Below are 22,677 nucleotides of genomic sequence, written 5' to 3'. Positions count from 1 at the left end.
TTTTGTAAGAGAAGAGGAACACCTAAATATTTCTCATTTAGTGACATTCTTCTAATTCTCAAGATATTGGCAATGTCATTCTTAACAGAATTGAGGACTTTGTTACTAAAATATAGAGCAAATTTTTCAAAATTTACAGCCTGACCAGAGAATTTACTAAACTGCTCAATGAGGGTAGCTAGGTTTCTGGCATCTCTAGTTCTAGATTTAATAAAAATCAGGCAGTCATCAGCAAAGAAAAGATGAGAAATAGAGGGACAGTGTTTGTTTGCTTTGAAACCATGAATGAGATTATCATTTTCAGCTTGGATCAGACCTCTGGATAAATCTTCCATACAAAGAATGAAGAGATATGGAGACAAGGGATCACCTTGTCTCAAACCTCTTTGAGAATAATAAACTTTACCTGGAGCACCATTGAGAAGGATGGAAGTAGACACTGTAGAAATGCATTGATTAATCATACTACGTACACCATTCCTGAGAAAACCCAAGCTTTTTGAGACTATCAAGAAGGAAACACCATTCTATTCTGTCAAAAGCCTTAGACATATCAAGCTTAATTGCTGCACAACCATCTTTTTCCTTAGTTTGTTTCATAGAATGAATCAGTTCATGTGTAATAATAATATTATCATGTATTAGCCTACCAGAAATGAAAGCAGTCTGAGCTGGAGATATGATTTTTTATAAAACTTTCTTTAACCTAGAGACTAACAACTTAGACATAATTTTGTAGGACACATTACATAGGCTTATAGGTCTAAAATCAGCAGCATTTTTGGGACAGTTATTCTTAGGAATAAGAGTAGTGAAGTTGTGATTCAGTTGTTTCAGGATATAGTAAGAATGAAAGAAAGATTGCATCATTTTTACAACTTCAGGTCCAACAGTGTCCCACGTTAGTTGATAAAAACCTGGTGGGAAACCATCTGGACCTGGAGTTGTCCAAGGCTTCATGTCAAAAACAACTTTTTTTGATTTCATCACAAGAAGGCATAGCAATTAACATGGAGTTATCATGATCATTAATACAAGCTTCTATATTGCTAAGAAAGGCATCATGATTAGGAGGATGAGTAGTTTTACTCATATTGCTAAAGTGTCTCAAGAGCTCATTTTCTATATCTTGTCTTTCATCTAACCAAATTCCCATATTATTTTGCAAACTCTATCCGAGTTTTCTGTCTTCTAAAGTTTGCTTTTTGATGAAAATAGGCAGTGTTCCTATCATCTAGGAGAATAACATCATCCTTACCTCTTTTCCTCCAAAAATATTCCTCAGCATCATACCAGTACTTTAGTTTCTTTGTTAGCTCCATAACCCTGCTATCATTTGGGTTTCTAACAGTTCTAGTAATATTAGAAAGATGAAATTCCAAATTAGAAATCTGAGAATTAATATTACCAAAGTGATGATAATTCCAGTTTTTCAGACAATATTTGGTATTGTAAAGACAATTGGCAAGGATAAAACCAGCAGAACCATTAGTATTAGCTTTCCAACCAGCTTTGATAAGATCAGAGCAAGTAGGGTCTCTAAACCAAGATTTATTCACCCTGAATGGTTTTTTGGTATTGCATTCCATTTTGATAGTGATTAGCATTATAGGGCAATGATCACTTCCTAAGACAGTTAAATGATATAAAGCAGCATTAGGATAGCAATTAAACCAATCATAAGAGATAACAGCTTTATCTAGCCTTTCTAGTATAAGATCATTACCATCTCTTCTATTAGTCCAAGTTAAAGGATTTCATATATAAGGCATACTAGACATATTATTATTATCCAAAAGCAGATTATTGGCATCAACTTCAGTCTGACTTTGTGGATTTCCACCTTCTTTTTCATTTTGATGAAGAATGAAGTTTAGATCGCCTATCACAACCCAAGGATTATTGTAGGTAATTCTAATGTTACTGAGGTGATTCCATTTGTTTTCCTTATCAATGACATTTAGAGCACCATAAATACAGGTCACAAGGGTACTATTATTTTGGCTATCTAGCTTAACAATGCAGTTTATCATATTCAGTTGAGCATCAATAATCTGCAAATCAATACCATCTTTCCATAAAATACAAAGACCTCCTGAAAGACCTATAGGATCTAAGAGAGTCATGTTTGGATACTTCAATCTTTTAAGCAAGAAACCCATTCTTTTTGACTGGTTTTTTGTTTCACATAAGAAAATTATATCAGGGTTTTGGGTTTTAATGAGCATGTTCAGATGATTTCTAGTGTCCTTGTTTCCAAATCCACATACATTCCAAGAAATGATTTTCATAGTTGCAAAGAAAAGTGGGTAAGAAGAGAGAATTAAACCAAAGTGAGTTTGAAAAGAATAACTGTTGTAATGATTATAAGGGAAATGCAGATAATTCAAAGTTCTAAAGAGTTTATTATGTTGTACCTTATGAATTCCCTTAGTGTTGTCAGAATGTTTCTCCTTTGTTGTGAGTCCATCTGTAGCTTGTGTCTCCACTTGTCCTCCATCATGAGAATGAGTACTTGTGCCAGCATCATTTGAATCCTGAGATGCAGTTAGTCTTATCCTTTTTCCCAATCTGGTTGAGTCAGTTGGATCTTCCATTTGAGGTGAGCTGGCAATCCTTGGTTCTAGAATTATTTCATCCATTGGAGGGATGAATCCTGTCTTTTTAGTCTCCTTAATCCTTGGGTAACTTGGAGTTATGTTGTCTTGTCTTCCATTCTCCAGTGTTTTCTTGTTGGTAGTATTGCCAGCTCCAAACCAATATGGTTTAGGATGAGCTTTTGCTAGAAAATCTTCTCATGCCTTACATGCGCCGCTGGTATGCTTGATAACATAGCACTTAGGACAGATGTTGTGAGGTTTCTTTTCAAAGAAGAACTTGATCCATCTAGTACACCCTGCATTAGTATTGTACATTGCTCCTCTTCTTAGTGGAAAGTTTATGTCTATATTGACACATACCTTAACCTCTTCTTTGTCCACCGGAATTACATCTTTGGGTTCAATTGCTACAACCTCAGCCACTAATTTTCCAATCTTAGTAACAGAAATTACATTCAAGTGTTCAGGTAGTAGCTTCTTTAATTGCAGCCAAAAACATTGATGTTCCCAGTCCAGATCCCTGTAGATGACTTCAGAGTTGTAGTGATGTAAGACAACCAAGTATTTGTTGATGCTCCATGGCCTAGTTATGAAGATATTGTTTTTTTGTTCCTTCGTCATTGAATTTAAAAACCATTATGTTTTTATAAATCTCAACCACCTTCACTTCTCCTTCTGGGATGTGTGCCCAAGCAAACTTAATATGATGTTCCACTACTTTGAATCCCATAGTTCCATCTTCCATGATAATCATACCTATGAGGCAGTTATCCCAGTTCTCTACAACATCATTGTTGACTTCTTCCACTGCATCATCTTCCTTATCTAGGTCCAAAACTGCTTGTTTAAACCTTTCTGCTAGATCAATCACTTGTTCATTATTTTCTTCAGCCATTACACTATTGTTTGTTGAATAGCCTCCTTGTTCTTTTTCTTCTTCAATTTCTTGTTTAATATATGGAGATAACCCAAAGTAATTAGGGTTTTTTTCCACAGTTAAAGATATCCCCTCTCGATAAATTTGGAATGAGTATATTCGGTGGTTATTAGAATAACATCCATTTGCAGTAATAAACCAAATAGCATATATCCCAAAGAGAAAAATCAGGATATTGTTACCATATCTATATTGACTATTTTGAATTTCAAAATTTCTTCTCTTCCGCATTTTTGGCTTTTGACTTTCTGATTGAATGTGGTTGGATCGGTGCTGGTTGAGTTGAGGATTCTCATGATAGAGCAACAATGGTGACAACAGGACTTCCAAAAGTCTCTTAGCTAGCAGAGCAAACACTGTAAACACAACAAAACTGAAGGCAAACGCCATTAAAGAGATAACAATCTGTAAAGACATTAGGAAAAAATGAGATTTAGTTAGTTAGGGTTCATATTGAAAAAACAAAATAAAGAAGAAAATAGAGAAATCACAGCATAAACAAAAGATTTTAAATCAAGAAACTATAAATGAATGATAAAATTGAAGAAGAATTCAAAAAGGAAATTGAATCATGGATATTAGATTAGGATTTAGAGACAAGGACGAGAATTTCAAAAGAAAAAATTGCTTTACTGAGTTGGCATTTTCAAATTCGCCTATCCGCGCACACTCTCTGAGTTAGAATATGAAATTCACAAATCATGAAAAAAGAACAATGAAGATGGGAGAAATTATTTCTCCTGTAAACCAGTTACAAAACGGACAACCAGAAACTGGGTCTATTTGTTTGGACCAGTCAATTAAGTTAAAAGGTAGATTATTTTAAAGCGAAACGGTTAGTTATTACCCGTCCTACAAAACGATTAGTCATTATCCGTTTTGTTTTCTAGGATTGGCTGAATGCCGCCCGTCCACAATTGAAATTGGGAATCGCCGGTGGGATACGCTATTCCCAAACTGACGTGGAAAGATAATTGGGTATGGCTTGAGAAGAGCCATGAAACCCGGTTTAAGAGAGTGTTTGGAAGCAAAGTTGAAGTTGCTTCCAGAAATAAATCTAAAAATTTAATGCCAACCTAACTTTTGATTATTTTTTTCATTTGCATCTAGAAGACTGCATCAAAACACCTCTACTTTTTCACCCCCAAAATTCCCCCCTGAAAAACGTTTAGTAACAGCAGTGATAGTACCATAGAAATTTTCATAAAGGGTGAAAATTGAGAACAATTTTCTTCCCTTCTGCTACAACTGAGATTACGCAATCATGAATTCGACAGTTTCTTCTTCATCTTCTTCTAATTCAATCGGTGACCATCAGAAAAATCTTGTTGCTGCAATTGAGAATTTATCACTATCGTCATCATCAACAACCTCTTCTTCTGCAATACAAGTAGGTAATAATATTGATTTGATTACAGAAATTTTATTACGTCTACCTATAAAATCGCTGCTTGTATTCAAATCTGTGTCGAAACAATGGTTACGTCTCATCCACGCTTCTCCATTAATCATATACGTCGTCACCCTATCTCTAAAATTAGTGGCCTATTTTTTAAAGGGCTTTTCACAAAAATAGGCCCGTTTTTTTGGTGCTTTTCATTTCTAGGCCACTTTTTTTATTTATTGCTAGACTAGGTAAGTTTTGACCAAAAATGATGGATGGAAAGTTAGCACCGTTAGGTGCACTTAAAAAGATCTAAAAGTCCTTTGAATCGGTTATTTCGACCCAACCAACTACTATGACTCTTTATAATGCACCTCAGGATAAATCTCCCCTTGTAACAGGTACTTGAAACGAAAATCAAGAGTTCCGATGACATTTTAAAGCATGGGATTAAGCGCATTCCTTCCTTCCTTTCTCATAGCTATGATGCACATGAATGGTTATAAATAACGCATCGTACATCGCCTCATTATCACGTTAAACTCCTGCATCGACAGAATGTAAGCCAATTTAATTTTAAATAGGTGTAAGAGTAGATTTACCTGATCGACGTGTTGCTGCTTCTTGTAGGTACCAAGATATCTGTTTAACGGCAGAAAGTATCAAGATTATAATCGAAATCGGCAGCCAAATAAAACGATACTTCTTTGATGAACTCAATAACCCATCTTCAATTCAGCATCAGCTCTCAGATTCACTCTTCTACAAATCGAAATCTCTGATTTCTCTTGATTCGAACTCGACAACCGAAGAAGCTGCTCATCTCTATCTCGATTAGCAGCAACGGATTCCATTCTGTTGTTATGAGTTGTCTTTTGGTTTGGACGGGTGCCTTTAGCTATTTTTTTTGGCCGTATCCCCAGTCGAATCGAGAAGATTTCATTCTCTTTTTTTCTTCTTTCTTCTTCTCTTTCTTCTTCTCTGTTCTTCTTTTCTTTCTCTTTCTGCGATCTTAGTTCAACAGAACTGAGTACGTTTCGTGTGAGGGTTTACTATGCAAATCGACTGTCTTGTTAGATCAAATAAGAGGAGGTTGGGTTAAAGTTGTTTGAACTCGGGAAATCAAGGTGTTGATGTTGTTGCAATTGAAATTAGGGTTTTGAGATTTAGGTTTGAATTTGTGAAGAGTTAATTAGTAATTGAATTGTTAACGAATAAATAACAATTGGGTTGATGTTTAATTGGAGCTTTGAAGTTTATTCAGTGCAGATTCATTGAAGAGGTTTGAATTAGGGTTTTGGGAGATGAAATTGAACTGAGAGTTTATGTGAAATTGAAGTTGAAATCATACAATTGATGATGTATATTATCTGTCGATAGTAAAGAATGAGACTTGGCTATTGATTCTCGACTTCCAGTGAATACTTGAATGGAATTCGGGCTGTTGAAGATGGAATTCAAGATGGAGAAGAAAGTGATTGAGAAAGTAGGAGACGGGTATTTGGTATCGATTGGAGTTGAACTGAGTTAGCATTTCATTTCTAATTGAATTGAATTATAGTCATTGATGTGTGCTTGTGTTAGTTGTTTTTGATTGGAAGAATATATGAGTTTGTGACAATTGAATGTGAATCTCAAATAAAGTCTGGGGATTTTGATGTTGTTTTGTGGCTGCTGTGATGTTATTGAATATAAGGATGAGTCTTGGAATGGTGGTGATGATTGTGTTAGTTCTGAATGTGTATGAACTGGTTCTATTGGAGATGGATGTTGTTGGTTACGAGGGACAAATCAATGGGTTATTATAGTAATCTGAAATTGCAAATAATGATGTTGTTGTGATAGTTAGTCACAATTGTGGTGACACAGGTAAGTTGAACTGAATGGATTGTGGTGGATATGTTGTTATGAGTTGTTGGTGATGTGTAGAGGTTATATGACTTATCACAGGTGAAGCGAGATCTCCCTATATGACATTTCAGTAATCTTACCACACGTGTGAAGGACATTTCAGTAATCTTACCACATGTATGAGATCTCCCTATATGATATTTTGGCGAGATATTGACAAGTCAACGCGATAAATTGACCGAGATGGTTAAAGTGGATGGAATCCGTTTAACTTGCCTAGTTTTGCAAGAAATAAAAAAAATGGCCTACAAATGAAAGTGAGGGTCCAGACGAGGCCTACTTCTGCATATAATCCTTTTTTAAAAAACATACCCCCAATTTTGAAAGTCTATATGATTTTATCCTTCTTGATGGAAGTAGAATTGAGGAGGAGGTGATATTTGGCACCAATACTGCTGTTGTTGCTGAGGGTGGCCGTGGTGCCCTCTTTAAAACTCTGAATTTTGCGGAATCTAAGCGAGTTATTACAAATATTGAAAATGGTGTCCAAATCATTGAAGATGGCGTCCGAATAGTTCAGTCTTGTAATGGTATTAAGGAGACCGAAGTTTTCAACAGCCACGGTGCACCTCGCATTTATACAACCCACACCTACATTTATAATCCAACCACGAGACAGTACAAAACTCTTCCTCCGTCCCCTTTCAGAGATGTGGTGGGAGACGATTGTTGCTTTAAGGTTTCCAGTGTGAGCTTAGCTTTTGATCCAATCAAGTCACCAGATAACTATCAAGTTATCTGCATTTGGAGAGATATTGTGAAAGATTGGGACTTGGGATGGTTTGATGAAGAATACATGTGCAATCATTATATCGAAATTTACTCCTCTAAAAGGAATTCCTGGAAGAAGGTGATGTCTTCATCTGTAAATCCTTTTCATGCGCTTCCTGCTAGTTTTACCAAGTCCGGTGTCTACTGGAATGGTTGTTTGCATTGGATTGCAACTGAGGATAATATAACAAATGAATCGTCCATGTATTTTGATATTGCCCAAGAACTAGTAAAGCCATTTCCTTTTCCAAATACGCCTGATGATGATGAGTCAAATGCTGTGTATTTCGGTGAGTGCGGGGGTCATTTGTATATTACTGAGGCTCTTGCGTCATGTTTTACTAGTTACAATTTTTTGAAGATGGAGACTGATTATTCAGGGTGGAAACTAATGCACAAGCTCGACCTGGAAAGATTTGTAAATGCGTATCCGGGGTTTGATACTCTTCCAGTTGATAGGACTCGCCTGTTCTATAGAATGGTATTGCTCCTAGAGGAAGATGAAGAAGAATCATTGTCAAAGCTGGTGGTGCTCGTCGCTGGTAAAAGGGTTATATCTTATGATCATAAAGAATTTAGCATTACAGAAATTCATACTTTTACCGAGTATAATGTTCATTCAGCAGCTCGAATTGGGGGCTTGTGGGGTTCCATTCATCATTACTCGTCAGTTTGTGAATTGCCAGATAGAAGCTTGCCAATTTGATTATTTTGTTTTTCATTTTTTTTTATTTGTACTAGTTGTTTAACATATGTTGTTTTTGTATTCCCGTAGCTTCGTATTAATCAGAAAAACCAGGGAAGTATCAAGTTGGATTTTTGAACCATTTGTACTAGAAGTAAGCCTTTGAATTATGTTCTGTTATTTGTTGGTGAATTGCCCTAGGCTGTATTTATGCTGTATGAGCTTGTTGAGATATTCGTTAGTCTTTTGTTGGTTGCAAGTTCCATGGGTTGTTGGTGTTTTCTGCACTTGTGAAATGATAATTTAGGCTTCGTTTTTATGGTGTATTAGCAAATTAACTCTCTGAAAGATACTTAGTGGTTGATGCCATGGACCTAATTTCATCTTATGATAAAGGGAGGGAAGTGCAGTAGAAGAAGAAAACAGTGAAGGAATGGCGTGCTGAAATTTTTTGTTGGTTGTAACAGATAATTTCTGAATGGTAACCGCCACAGTTATATGTAACTTGGCAACGAATCATTCTGAATTTGTGCCATGAGTTTCCAAATGTGCATTTTAAAATTTTGAATGACCACATAGGAAGATTATTTGCTATAATAAGTACAACAAGTCCAAGTTAGAGCTTCTCCAATGATGCGTGTGTGGAGATAAATGTCAAAATCCATCTAGAATGCACATTCATTTTCTCAAAAATCATTCTCCAACCCGGATGTTATAAATCAATATATGTATGACTTTAGGTAGAAAATGTCAAGGAAAATGTCTAGTTTCCCACATTTCCCTTGACATTGTCTACCATCCTAGTCAGCCTTTTTTAATTAAAAATATATTTTATTTACTAAAATTAATTTTAATACGATAAATAATCATTTTTGGATCTAATAAAATCTTAAAATTAATAAACATAAAATTCACATTTAATAAAAAAAATGATCACAAACAACACCATTGGAGATGAATAACTTTTTTCATCTAAACTTAAGGAAAATTTGGAATAAAAATGTCTTGTTTGTGTTGTCACATAGGAAATACAACAACAACCATTGGAGAAGCTCTTAGTAGAGTCGGAATCTCTTAAAAGATTTTGTTTTAACCTGGCCATTTTTATTTTGATTGAACCTGGCCAAAGGCCTCTTAAGCAGCATGTGAGGCTCACGAAGGAAAAGGTTAGCAAACAAATGCAGCAATATGTGCCTTATCATTTTGGCTGACGTTGAAAGTTTACATAATGTTGAAGAACATTGGGATTTGGAAGTTGCATCATCTGCCTTGGGTCATATATAGGTCTTTATGGCTTGGGAACATACCCTTGGATTTGAGGCCAACCGCTGAAGAACTGATATAGTCAAAAATGTGGAGTAATTAATGGCCTTAAGAAGCATTAGGTATGATGTGGTATGATGTATGGGCTTGAAGTACTGTAGGGCGTATTAACCAAGGTGACTCCGGGACAAACAAGATGCTGATAGTATTAAATACAATCTTGTTAAAAGGGCAGCATGGTCCATTAGAGGGACGACAATCTAATAAGACAAAAAAGGTCATTACATGATAATTCATGCCACCCCTTATCAAAAAAATATATATTGAAATGACCAATTAACCGTTATTATTAATAAATAAGATTATTGTTGATAATCAAGATTAGTGTTGATGATTAATTTTCATTTATAATAACTCTAAAATCGGATTTTTAGAGTTGAAAAAAAAAGTTGTGAGGGGAAGAAAAAAAAACTTTTGTGATATTTGTGAAACCCTAGATTTTGATTCACTCAACCAAAATGAGTGATTCTAGTGAAAAATTTGAGATGGGTGAATCTCTAAATTAGTTCCCATTAGCTTTTTGTCGCTGAAAATTATCTAAAGTACATAAAAAATCGAAACTTTTAAAATTTCAGAAGAACTTACGGTTGGAATTTAGCTCGTTACCAACCGTAACTTGCAGTTACGGTTCCAAAAGTATCGAATACCAACCGTAACTGGTTCAATTTGGGGAAAACCCAATCGTAATACCAGTTACGGTTGGTAGAATGACAACACATAGCAACCGTAACAAATTACGGTTGGTAACTAATGAATCGAGATCAACCGTAACTTACCTACGGTTGGTAAGGTTATTTGAGTTACAAGTCGTAACTCAAATACGGTTGATAACAGTGATGCAATTACAAACCGTGAAAAGAAATTGAAACATCTAGAACAACTTACGGTTCGTAACTTAAGTAACGAGACCAACCGTAAGTAACTTACGGTTGCAAAAAAATTCGTAACTGAACATTTTATCTCAAAATCAAGAAATTACGGTTGGTATTTGAGTTAAATGAACCGTAACATCAACCAAATCTACAGTTACGGTTCCAATTGGAGTTATTACCAACCGTAACTCACATGCAACACAGAAATTTCAATTTCAATTTTGATCCAAAACCCTAATTTTTGATACAAAACTAACTTAAATCAAACACAATAAACTAAATCCTAACTGTGTCTTTTCGAAATATAGTTTTCAATCAACGATTATCAATTTTTTAAATTGTTGATTAATCGAGGACGATGAAAATTTCAATTTTAATGGAGGAGGAGAAGAGAAGATGAAAAAATAAATAAAAAAACTATTTTGATTTTTCTGATTTCATTAGGTTAAAAATACAAGAGGGTAATCTAGTCAATTTACACCCCCTATAGGACACCCCCTAACCAATAAGAGGGACATTGCTATCACACTTGTCGCCCCTCCAATGGAACATGCCGCCCCTTTAACAGGATTGATTAAATATGAGAAACTGAGGTTTTTTCTTTTTTTTCTTCTTTTTTTTTTATACAAAAGAAGGATTATATTGAACATAAAACAAAATACAGGGTAGAAGTCTACAACATTACATATCCCTTAACATGTCTAAGTATACTTCTGGGATATTATCAAAATACTGGAACAAAGTATTGTTGCAACCGTAACAATAAAACACTAAAAGAAGATGTTAGAAATAAATTTCAGAAAAGCTAAATAAACACTCAATGGACAACAAACAGAGGACAGAGTCGCTTGATCATCAAGCTGTCCTTAATACGATAGTTGACCGGTACGCCTCAAGAATGAGTGATGCATATACCCTGTGGTCAAGTCGTATCCAGGATAAAACTGCCCCGTTGCAAGCACTGTTAGCACTACAGTACTTGCCCACTCTTACGAACTCAACAGCAAGGGCACAGAAGAAATGAAAATGCCACACAGAGGGAGGGAGACGAAAAGAAGAAGGATAGTAGCTTCTTTTGGACACACTTTGAAATGAAAAGTTCGAGTCCCTTTTATAGGTAGAAATGAGAGAAACGCAGTAATGACAATTGATTCTCAAATCAATCCTTGCATGAAGTTAATTAAATTAAAACAGAAATAAAACAACCAATTTAATTTAATCTTAAAATTTAAAATCGAAAGAATATTTAAATCAATCAAACAGATCACTACTGCATAAGAAATATATTGCGCCTGGTCAGACCCCCCACCCACCACACATTAAGAAAAAATTTAATTTGATTTTCAAAACGTTGTAGGAAATAATTCAAAGGAATTATGTCCAAAAAGATAAGTTTTGGTTGACCTGTCCACGGCGGAAGCACGAGCATGAGCCCTAAGCCCAAGCCTTAGCGAAAACAAAAATATTTCGCTCCATCCGTTCCTACCACATTGTTTTACTAATTATCCAGCTATATAGTGGATCTCCTCTTTAGTTGTACCCGATGTGGGTCTCCGTTCCTACCACATTGTTTTACTAATTATCCAGCTATATAGTGGATCTCCTCTTTAGTTGTACCCAATGTGGGTCTAAAGGTCCTATTTCATTCATTCATAGGAAAATGAGTAAGTGCTCTTAGAGACCCAAAGGTCCTAAGTTCCATTCCCACCAAGACTATAAAACCAAAACAATAAGATTCATTTTCTCTAACAGGTTTAGATCTTCTAGACTTATTTGCTAGCTTATGAGTAGCAGTGTTCGCCGTTCTTTTACCATAGTAGATAGAGCTACAATTTACATTGTTCAAGAGGTGTTTTTTTTCTATAAGTAGACCCTGGTTATCTCACTGTACATACAGGGCTGCACCTTTGAAGGAGTTTACTACATTTATACAGTCTGGTTCGGAAACAACATTTTGAAGCTTTAAAGTGTTTTCCCAGATGATTGCTTCTTTGAGGTTAAGGCATTCAGTGTATTTGCTTTCAGTCCTCCATTGCCATGGCCGCCTCTGATTCCCCTGCAGGCACCTGTGGAATCCCTTATTATTAACCCAATACCATATGCATTATTCCCAGTATCAAAATACGCATCAACATTGATTTTAAAATGATTAATCGGTGGTGGTTGTCATGTCGGAGAATTTCTGATTAATTGCTTAAGACTAGGCTGATGCAGAACTGATTCCATAGAATTAAGACATTGAGTGACTAAGTATTTTATGTTTTGTAGTGATCTCACGCCATTTGGTTTCTTGTTTCTAAACACTTTGTTGCATCTATTCTTCAATATCTCTCAAGCAGTAATCATTACTCTAAATACACCATATCTATTGAGAAATTGAGGTTGATGCCAAGTATAAATGGTGTGTTTAGGGGCCACCAGATTCTAGAACTTTTGAGCCTGTAACCATAATGCAAGATGAAGTGAGTTGCAGTTAATTTTGAGTTGTCAAGAAGACTCCATTTTAAGTCCTAAAATTCACCGAAAATGCCAATTTACAGAGCCATTATCCCGACTAAATTCCCCACAAATAATACATGGGACCCACTTCCACCTATTGATAATCCCAATGGAGAGAGTGCTTCTCGAACGATCCCTTGTTGGGATCTTTTGCGGGAGCAAAATTCGGTGAGTGACATCAGTGGCTTTTTCATTGAACCATCCATCAATTAACACATCTGTTGAAAAACCTTCTCCCTTTCTTAAACTTTAAACGTGTCTGTCTTTTTCCACACTCTTGATGAAGATTGGTTTCTCTGGAAACACCTTTACGTAGAAAAAAAGTTGAGAATATTTCCAATTTTCATGTTGGTTATTGTACTTGATGTCATGTGAAACCATACAGATGTGATAGAAGTTCCTGTCATTAAATATTTTTCGAATATATTTAATCTTATTTAAGTTTTGCAATTTTTTTATTTAAAACCTTTTTATCGAGCCCGTAACAATACGTAGTATTTATCAAACCATGACCTATGTATTTAGCACACCAATTAAAAGATGATAAGGATGTTTGGCAGAGAGTATCCGACATTTCAAGGAAGAAAATTAGCAGCATTGTTTACCAGTAGTTGGAGCCTGACATTTCAGGAAATATTTGAAAGCAATATTTGTTGAGGGAGGACAACGAACTATTTCTGTCATGAAATAGTTTGGCTCATAGAATAAATAAATTAACACCAGCTCATGGAAGCATGCAGTTTTAAGAAAGAGGAAGGCTCCTAAAAGCTAAAATTCGGTTGTTAGAGGGTGAAGATCCAACTTCGACTCGGTCACTAAAAATTTCCTTTTCAGTTATTCACTAACTATTTAATGCATTCGATATCATCTCATACCAAACTCTATTTAACTCTACTCAGCTTCATCAGATCACCTGCTAGCTGTAACTTATCTACAACGAAGACCTATGTCTTTCATATTTTATTTTATTTTGATCAATACTACAAAAATTATATAAATAATGAAACAGAGTTACAGGGGAGAAACACTATTATCTGTTCACTACAATACCCCAGTTATAGTGCAGATTCTGAAAGGTAGTGCCCCTGAAAGATAAGGTTATAGAGGTCCAACAAAGTAAGAACGCCTTAATCTTCCTGATCAAATTTTCGTGTAGGTAATAAGAGTCTTGAAATATACATTTATTTCTCTGTAATTCCACACTCCCCAAACAAAAGCAAAAGGAAGTAACTTCCATAAAATCCTACCGCTCTCAGTGAGACCGCGAGTCCAGTGGTCGATAAACTAGTCTTTAACATCCTCGCCGATAACCCAATCCCTTTGAAACTCATTCATGAAGTATATCCAAACAACATGCACTAAAAGCAACTGAATGAAGAGATGATTGATTGTTTCTTCACTTGACTTACAAAAAATGCAGCTATTTGCTAACTGCCACCCTTTCTTAGTCAAATTATCTTGTGTTAAGATCGCTTTATGGTGAATTAACCACACAAAGAAAGAAACCTTTATTGGAACTATTGGTTTCCAGACTTGTGCAAAGGGAAAAACAATACCTGAGCTCTTTGCCAATCCTTGATAACACGATTTAACTGTAAAAACTCAACTGCTCTCCCATCTCCAGCTTCTAGTATCATCAATATCGTTTAAGATAATTCCCTCTAAAAGATATTAAAGTGTTGCTGCCTCGCTAATTTCTATATATGTGAGTCTTTTTTTGAAATCCAGGTTCCAATTAGTCTCCCCACATGCGTTGATTGTAACCATTTCATTAACCCAACCCCTTTCTTTCTGGAGGGTTCTAAAAGATTTGGATATTTATCATTGAGCACCTCTTTCCCCAACCTCCCAAAAACGATTTTCTCCCATTACCAACCTTATGCGTTATTCCAAAATTGAATTGTCGATTATGTTGCAAATGTCTCTCCACATCCCTATGCCATATGGTTTCTTAGTTTGCTTAGCATCCCATCCATTACTGTCGCACCCATATTTATCCTCTATTATTCTTCTCCACGGTGCCGCAGGCTCATTAGAGAACCTCCACAACCACTTACACAAATGCCAAGCCACCAGTGCAGTTCTATTCCTCTCATCTTTTATTCCCCAAAGGAAAGTTCTCATTGCTCTTTCAACTCTCTTGGTTACGGGAGGAGGAATGGCGAAAGCAGACATCATGCATACTGCTAGTGAACTAAGAACACTTATAATATAAGAACTAATCTCCCCCCTCCCCATACGAGAGGTAGCCTCGCTTCCAACCCTCTAGTCTTTTCTCCATACCCTGGAAGACAAATCTTCAAGTGTACAACCAAGTGAATCTTCTACTACCTTGTTTTGTATGGTGACTGCAATAATAATGGTTGTACTTTTGGTTAAATTTATACTTAAACCCGACACCAACTCAAAACATGTCAGGATTTATCTAATGATGTAGATACTTTGAGCCTTGTCTGCACTAAAGAGTAAAGTATCGTCAGCAAAAAGTAGGTGGGAGACAACAGGTTCATCCATAGAAACTTTAAACCTAGCTATTCGACCATTTTTTTTCCTCTATTGCAATCATATGGCGGAAACCTTCCATGACCAAGGTGAATAAGAAAGGTGACAAGGGGTCTCCTTGCCTGAGGCCACGAGAGCTCCTAAAATTATCACCGGTAACCCCATTGACCAAGGCTGAGAAGTGCGCATGTGAAATACAAGTACGAATCCAGTTCCTCCAAGCTAGGAAGATTCTTCTCCACCTATCGTCGTCAAAGCTATAGAATCCTAGTACTGCAATAAAAGAAGGACCGACTCAGCCATTTAGTGTATGACTTATCCAATCCCTTGTACCACGGACTCTCTCCATGCCATACTCCAGTCCTACGTAAACTCCAGCTGCAAGCCCTGCAAAGTGAAATATAATATTCAATCAATTTATACATTTCTATTGATGACAAAGTAATGCATGCAAGAGGATGACAATTTAAGGCTAAAGAATAACTCCTAATAAATCATCTGCAGATGTATACACAGTCTTACCCCAATTAGCACCCTCCTTGCACATCTTCTTTAACTGCGACAAGAATGAGTTTCTATCAGTATGGTTGGGAGCGGAAACGTAACATAGTATAGTCACTAATAGTATATGAGTCATGTGACTATATTGTCTAAGATAAGTAGATAAAATGGTTATGTAATTAAATAATACATTATGAAACCGAACTTACTATGACACTGTAGTTTAAATGGATTATATACAACTTACCAGTTTCTCTAAGCCATTACTTGAGACATTCCCTGCAACAAGCATTGAAATAACATCATTCAGTACAACAACAAAATCATTTCGCAATGAGCACCTAAGAGACTCAGGTATTTGGTTGGTTTCAATCAGCTAGAGAATTGTGATGCTAGCTGCACTTGGTATCAAGTGAATCTTCGGACGCCGTGTTAAAGAAAAAAAACAAAAAAAAATCTTAATTATGCAAAGATGGATCTAAAAGTTTAACATAAGTTCTAAGCTTTAAAAATAAAAGGTACCAACTGCAGCTCTGTCAGCAAAATCGATAATCACAGTATTCAAATTGTTAACTATAAGTTGGAATATCATTGCACCTTACAACTATGGTTTCGGTATTTCCTAGATTACTAACGAATCCCCATCGCAATAACAAAATCTTCACAGTACCTCATGATAAACACAAGCTGAGAGTCCATTTTTCCAGTGGCAACCTTATGAAATCTTCATCCTTGAATAAAAAGGTAGCATTGTTTCCCAAAACAACATAGACAGATCAATCAAAAGTGATTAAAATTGAAAAGCAACATTCAGATTCATTAGAGCCAAGCCAACGGAACAGACAGAACTTTCAAAACAAAGTACCATTGAAACTCAATTAGATTACTTAGAATTCAATTTTTGTTACCATGGATTGGTTTATATCTCAACATACATCTGAAAATCCAGAACTTGAATAACAACTTAATCTATTAAATATTTCTTTTAAAAGAAAATGAAATCGAAGCATCAACCCTAATAATGATTAGACCAAATAATATAAAACATAACAAAGCCTAGATTAGCAATACAAGTAGATAAGAGAATCGAAACCTAATTCATCAAATCCAGAGAAATAAAAATTTCTAAGAAAAATTAATGAAAAATCCCTAAATCGCAATCACTAATAAGAAGAGGCCTTAGATGAAACCACGAGGAGCAACTGCAATAAAGTGAAAAGCAGAGAGCTGAAAATATGAAGAAAGTAAAGGTTTCGAGTTAGAAACCAGGCGAATCCGGGGTTTTCAAGAAAGAGATGTTTCTGATCACAAAAAAAAAAAATGCGGAGCTTTCGAAGCTGCTTGGTTTGGCGGTTCATGGAGAGATGTGTTGAAGCCGAATGGAGAAGCCTAAAAATTGTTACTAGCGCGCCAAAATTGCCGCTATGTTTTTTCCCTAAAAATTATTGGGCGGGAAACGAAATTGTGGCGGCATGTTTACCTTTATGGATGAGGTGTCAATCCATATGCATTCTATGATTGCATGTGTGATTTTTATTAGTCGAATAAATACTATGCGGATCGCATTTGATATATGCCTGGCGAATTGGGTGAAGAGTGAAGGTTGTCAAAATTTTGCAATGTGGATCAATTTACACAACCTCCATTGTGATTCAAATTTTTACTACTCCCTCCGTCTAACTTTACTTGTCTAAATTGTGTTTTTTTTAACAAATTTGTACCAAAAAATTGGTATATTTCCTATTAAAAAAATTTCTAATTATCAAGAAAGAAACAAAAACTAGAATATGAAAACTAGTATATTGAACAAACAATTTAAAAGATCGATGGTGTATGTGGAAGTAATTTGAATTTCTTTCAAGTTTTTGCAAAATCCAAATTAAGCAAGTAAATTTGGACGGAGGGAGTAATATTTAACTTGTCAATAAGCAATGAGCTCAATTTTCATCTAAATCATCCAATTTTGCTTAATTTCCCCTCGACATTATTAGATTACACTTATCTTAACTAATTATCCATAAATTCAATTCAATTTTACTTCAATTTACACCATTCCATCAAAAACCCTAGGTAATACTTTTTTTGTTGGTTTAGAACAACGGTCTTTGGCCATATCCGTAACTCCTTATATGGATCTATTTTGAAAATTACCGTGTTCGAACCCCAACCTCCGCTGTGGGAGGGAGCATGCCAACCATCAGACCACTTGATGGTTGGCACCTAGGTAATAGTCAATATTATCATATTAATTAAGCTCACTAAGGTTTCCTGTCCGCCTAATTAATTCCAATGTACTCAAATTTTCCTAAACATTACTAGATCACACTACATTGACCAGTATAACTGAGTGTCCTCCCTATTCTATCTGAATCATTACAATTATACTGAATCTTCCCTCGACATTACTAGGTCATACTTACCTTAACTAATTATCCATAAACTCAATCCTATTTAACTCAATTTTGCATCATAAACTCAATCCACAAACTCGGAAAGATTATCCTCTTAATTTTGTCAAATTCAATCAGATTGTACTCAATTTTCAATCAATATCATTAGATAATATCCACATTAGTTGACTATCCACAAACTGAATCCAGTTTTACTCAATCAATTTCACTCAATCTATTAAAAAATCACTATAATCTATTCGATCCCATTGGATACACATAGAATTTATATAAGTCGATTCCAAGAAAGATTCATTCGACTCTGGATTTCTTTCATTTATATTGGGTGATCTTAAAGATTTATATCAAATCAATATTAGGATAATTTAGAATTTATTCTATTATATCATTTAAATATCAAATCAATAAAGAGAAAAGAATGTATCATCTAAATATTAGACTCAAATTTATTATCATTTCAGTTTTATGGAAAAAATAGCGCAAGATAATGTCCATCTAAGAGCGTCCACGAATTCTCGTTGTCAGATAAAGAGCAACTATGTACTTCCCGAACGCTTGGTTGTCGGGATGGCCCTGATATGGACGGTTCAGGTTATTGAGGGAAAAGCCAAGTAATCATCATTCTAACGTGGCGGATGTTTATTGGCTGATCATCAAACAGTTGATACATAAAAAAAACATGGAAACCTAAAAACTTATGAAAAATGAATGAAAACCCTTTTTCACGTCTCTCTCTATATCCGCCTCCACTTCCATCCTCATCTAGATTTGCCTCCGCTTCTAGGGAATATCGAAGATGCAGAACTTTGCAAAAACCCTAACAACCAAACCCTCTAATTTCTGTAACTTCAAATCCAAAAACTCTCACCTTTCCATCGCTAAAACCAAATCCACTGAAAATCTAACCAAAACGAAACCGGAAGAACTGATTTACCTAAAAGTTGTTTTTCATCTCCTGCAAATCAAACAAACAAGCGACCTTCAGGGTTAGTTAGTCCCTCTTTATCTACCGTTTTTCACGTCTCCTACAAATATCAATCGATTTACATCTTATTGTTGTTTTCTCTGTGTAGATTCATAAGAAAGAAGAAGAGAAGCCCTAACTTCACCAACTAAAGAGGAAGAATTGATGAAACCCTAACTTCTATATTCAAATTGGGTTCCTATTCTTCCTTCACGAAGTCAATTTTCATTTGTTCTGTTGATACAGGTTTAGTATTTCTTAAATTTTTTTTTACAAGCCCTAGTTTAATTTTGGCATCAATTCTTCTAAAGATTTTGTTTTTCTTCGTGTTTAAGAAAAAAAACCTTCATTGAATTTCCACTTAATATTTTTTTTTTGTTGAATTTCATTGCAGAAAAATGGAATGATAGTGGAGAAAAGTTTTTGAAGAATTTTGTGATAGTGGAATACTCTGGTTCTCTTTATCATCACTTCCTAGACAAATTCTGAGATTTTGGTAAGTTAATTTCTTACATTTTCTGTTTAATTCATGTGTTTTACAGATTTTTTTTTCAGTTTCATGATCTAAATGTAGTTTATTAGAAAACCAATTAACAACAAATTATTAATCATCATCCTCAATTACAAGAGAGGTGGTTGGATTTTGCTGATTTGGATTTTGGTGCTGTTAATGCATGCCTAGCTTCCACAAGTAATACATTAGGACCAATCGACTATGATTAAATTGCTCCAGTAATCTATGTGGCAGAGGAAGATGTTATTGTTGTATCTTGTTCAAAAGGGCGCTAGTGTTCTTTGTAAACCAATGAGTTCTGGTTTTTGAACTCGTTGTTGTCTTTTGTGGTACTATCAGTTCATAATTAATTCAAACCTTCAAGGGTAGGATTCTAATTCTCCTTTAACTTAATGCTACATTTTTTTCTTGGCTTCGGTGGCATCACATTTTGCTTTGTACTCTGTCTTTATTCGTTAACATCTAGTAATTGTGAAAAACTATGCAGATCCTTCAATGGTACAAATACATGAGTAGGATCAACTTTAGTATATCGAAGTAGCTATGTCTGTTGATTCAAGTTATTTTAATTGTGGAATACCTCACTTTGATTGGTTGCTGTTTTTGTGGCTTGTATATGTTCACAATTCTTTTCTCCAGTATGCTCAAGATATTTTCTAAGTTTTGTCTAATTCATCTCCTTGCAGTGTTCTATTTTAAAATTCTATGGTTCTGAATATGTTATACTTGATGCCTCTATGGTTTTTTATGCTTTTTATATAGATTCTTCTTGCTAATGGATTAATTCTTCTTGCTAATGCAGGTTACTTCTGGGCTGGGGTGCAAAAACAATCCCAAGCACAATAGAAGATGCTTAATTAACAGGCTGAAGCTAGAAGCTCTTCTTGCAACAATCATATGAGCTAGAGAGCTGGAGCTAATCCAAGTCTAAGGGGACTGAATCTATTGTATGTCAATGGTTGTCAGTCTAGTGCTAAATGGACTACCACTCTTATAATAGTAGATTGTAAATTTGATTCAAGTCTTTTCCGTTTCTATGCTTGTAAGTTTGTTAATAGGTCTTGTAACGTTGGTTGATGTCCTCCTGGCATTTTGCTCATGTTAAAGGAGTGGTCAGTTCATGTAACCGCCTCTTAGCTTAATGTACTACCCTTTATCATTCAAATAATAAATATAAATAATATGTTTCAATGTTATTTTCGTTTGCACAAAGTGCATTTTTTTTTCTCATTTCTGTTTTTATTTTGGGATGAATGCTGGTGCTCGGTAAATTCTTAAGCCATGGCGGTAAATGTTACCCGTAACTGTAAGTTGTCATTTGGCCACGTTAACATGTATTCTGCCAGTTTATATGATAGCAATTGCTATGGTTAAAACGAATCTATGTGGCTTAAAGCTACACATTAGCCACGTTGAAAGCCTATCGTGTGTCCGTAAGGAATTTATCACCATGGTTTAACAATTTTCCGTGTCCAAAAAGTAAATAATAGCCACGTTGAAAAAGTTCCGTGTTTTTATAAAGCTTATCGTCATGGTGTTCCAAGTTCAGTGTAGCTACAGGTCATAAATTGGCCATGATAAAATGAATTTTGCGTGTCCGATTGATGATAAGGGCCATAACTAAAATAAAATTCATGTGACTTTAAGGTAAAATTTAGCCACGTATAAATTAAATTGTGTGGCTATAAGGATCCTATGGCCATGATGATAGTGAAAATGCTTAACTATAAGAAAAATAATGAGTACCATATAGACACGGTTATAGAGGTACGGCCATGGTGAATCATATCTTATAGTCACTCAATGTTTATGTAGCCATAAAGGTACCTTTTTGTCATGGCACCTGATGCCATATTTTTGGAGCGAAAAAAATCCATGACCAAAAACCTATGGGCACGGTGATTAAGTGTGGCCTATGTGAAGATTTGTACTAGTGGGAGTAGATACGGCTATTGCTACGTCCAATGAAGGGGAGGTGATAGGGGACTCACTCCACATTTTAGGTCTCTGAATTAAACGAAGAACCTTTTAAGGAATGTAAAACCTATGCTGGGAAGAGCATGGGCTCAAGCAAGAAGACTAATAAATACAAGAATACTCCTACCTGTTATTGAATCCGTATAGTGTTCTTGCTGCAGTTTCAGAAGTTGATAAGCCTCCAAAAAGCAGTGAACAAGTTTCAAGAATAAAAGAGGATAATAGTCATGTTCAAGGATCCTTAGTCGATACCGAAGATAATTCTAGCAAAGATGACCAAGGTTTTGAAGAGCAAGAAGATGGGGATGCTGGTGAAAAGATTTTGAGTATGAGACAGAGGTGGCAGTAGTGACTTGTGGTGAATCGACCGAGGAGTCGGATGAAGAACATATTTCTGCTGAGAAGTTGAAGTCAGTTGAGGAGGTGTCTAGATGGGTACCAATGACTAAACAACAAAATATGGATTAACTTGCGATGTTCAGTTCCTCTCTAGGTCTTGCTCGTGGAGGTAAAGAAGCTGAGGTTAAGAACACCTTTGGTGGTATTGTAGATAGATATCACTCCTCGAAATTGGTCAAGGATTTGGGCCCTAGCGACGAAGATTTGGGTAGATGGATAAGAACCCCTACACCCAAGAAGTTATATGGGCCTTGAAAATTTCGTGTGTTAATCTGGTCTAGCATGTTATTGTGCTTATTATGCTTTCTCTGTCATGGACCTCATGGTTTTCTTGTAGCTTGTTTGTTGGGTTCGCTTGTACCTTTCCTTGTTACGCTTGGCGCCGCTCATCTTGTTTCTCCTTTTCTTTTTCTGATAAAATTTTAAC

The 22,677-nt window shown here is 35.5% G+C and overlaps 1 long non-coding RNA gene across 1 annotated transcript; it reads left to right on the top strand.

Annotated features, from left to right (window-relative positions):
• The first annotated feature begins 19,117 nt into the window (after nucleotides 1–19,117).
• Nucleotides 19,118–21,070, top strand: LOC113277664. The gene is made up of 4 exons (XR_003325034.1): nucleotides 19,118–19,382; nucleotides 19,470–19,606; nucleotides 19,755–19,856; nucleotides 20,677–21,070. It is a non-coding gene; the product is annotated as an uncharacterized LOC113277664 (long non-coding RNA).
• Nucleotides 21,071–22,677: the final 1,607 nt, after the last annotated feature.

Source organism: Papaver somniferum, chromosome 5 (assembly GCF_003573695.1).
Source record: "Papaver somniferum cultivar HN1 chromosome 5, ASM357369v1, whole genome shotgun sequence".
Classification (NCBI taxonomy): domain Eukaryota; kingdom Viridiplantae; phylum Streptophyta; class Magnoliopsida; order Ranunculales; family Papaveraceae; genus Papaver; species Papaver somniferum.
This window is presented reverse-complemented; position numbering and strand designations above follow the sequence as displayed.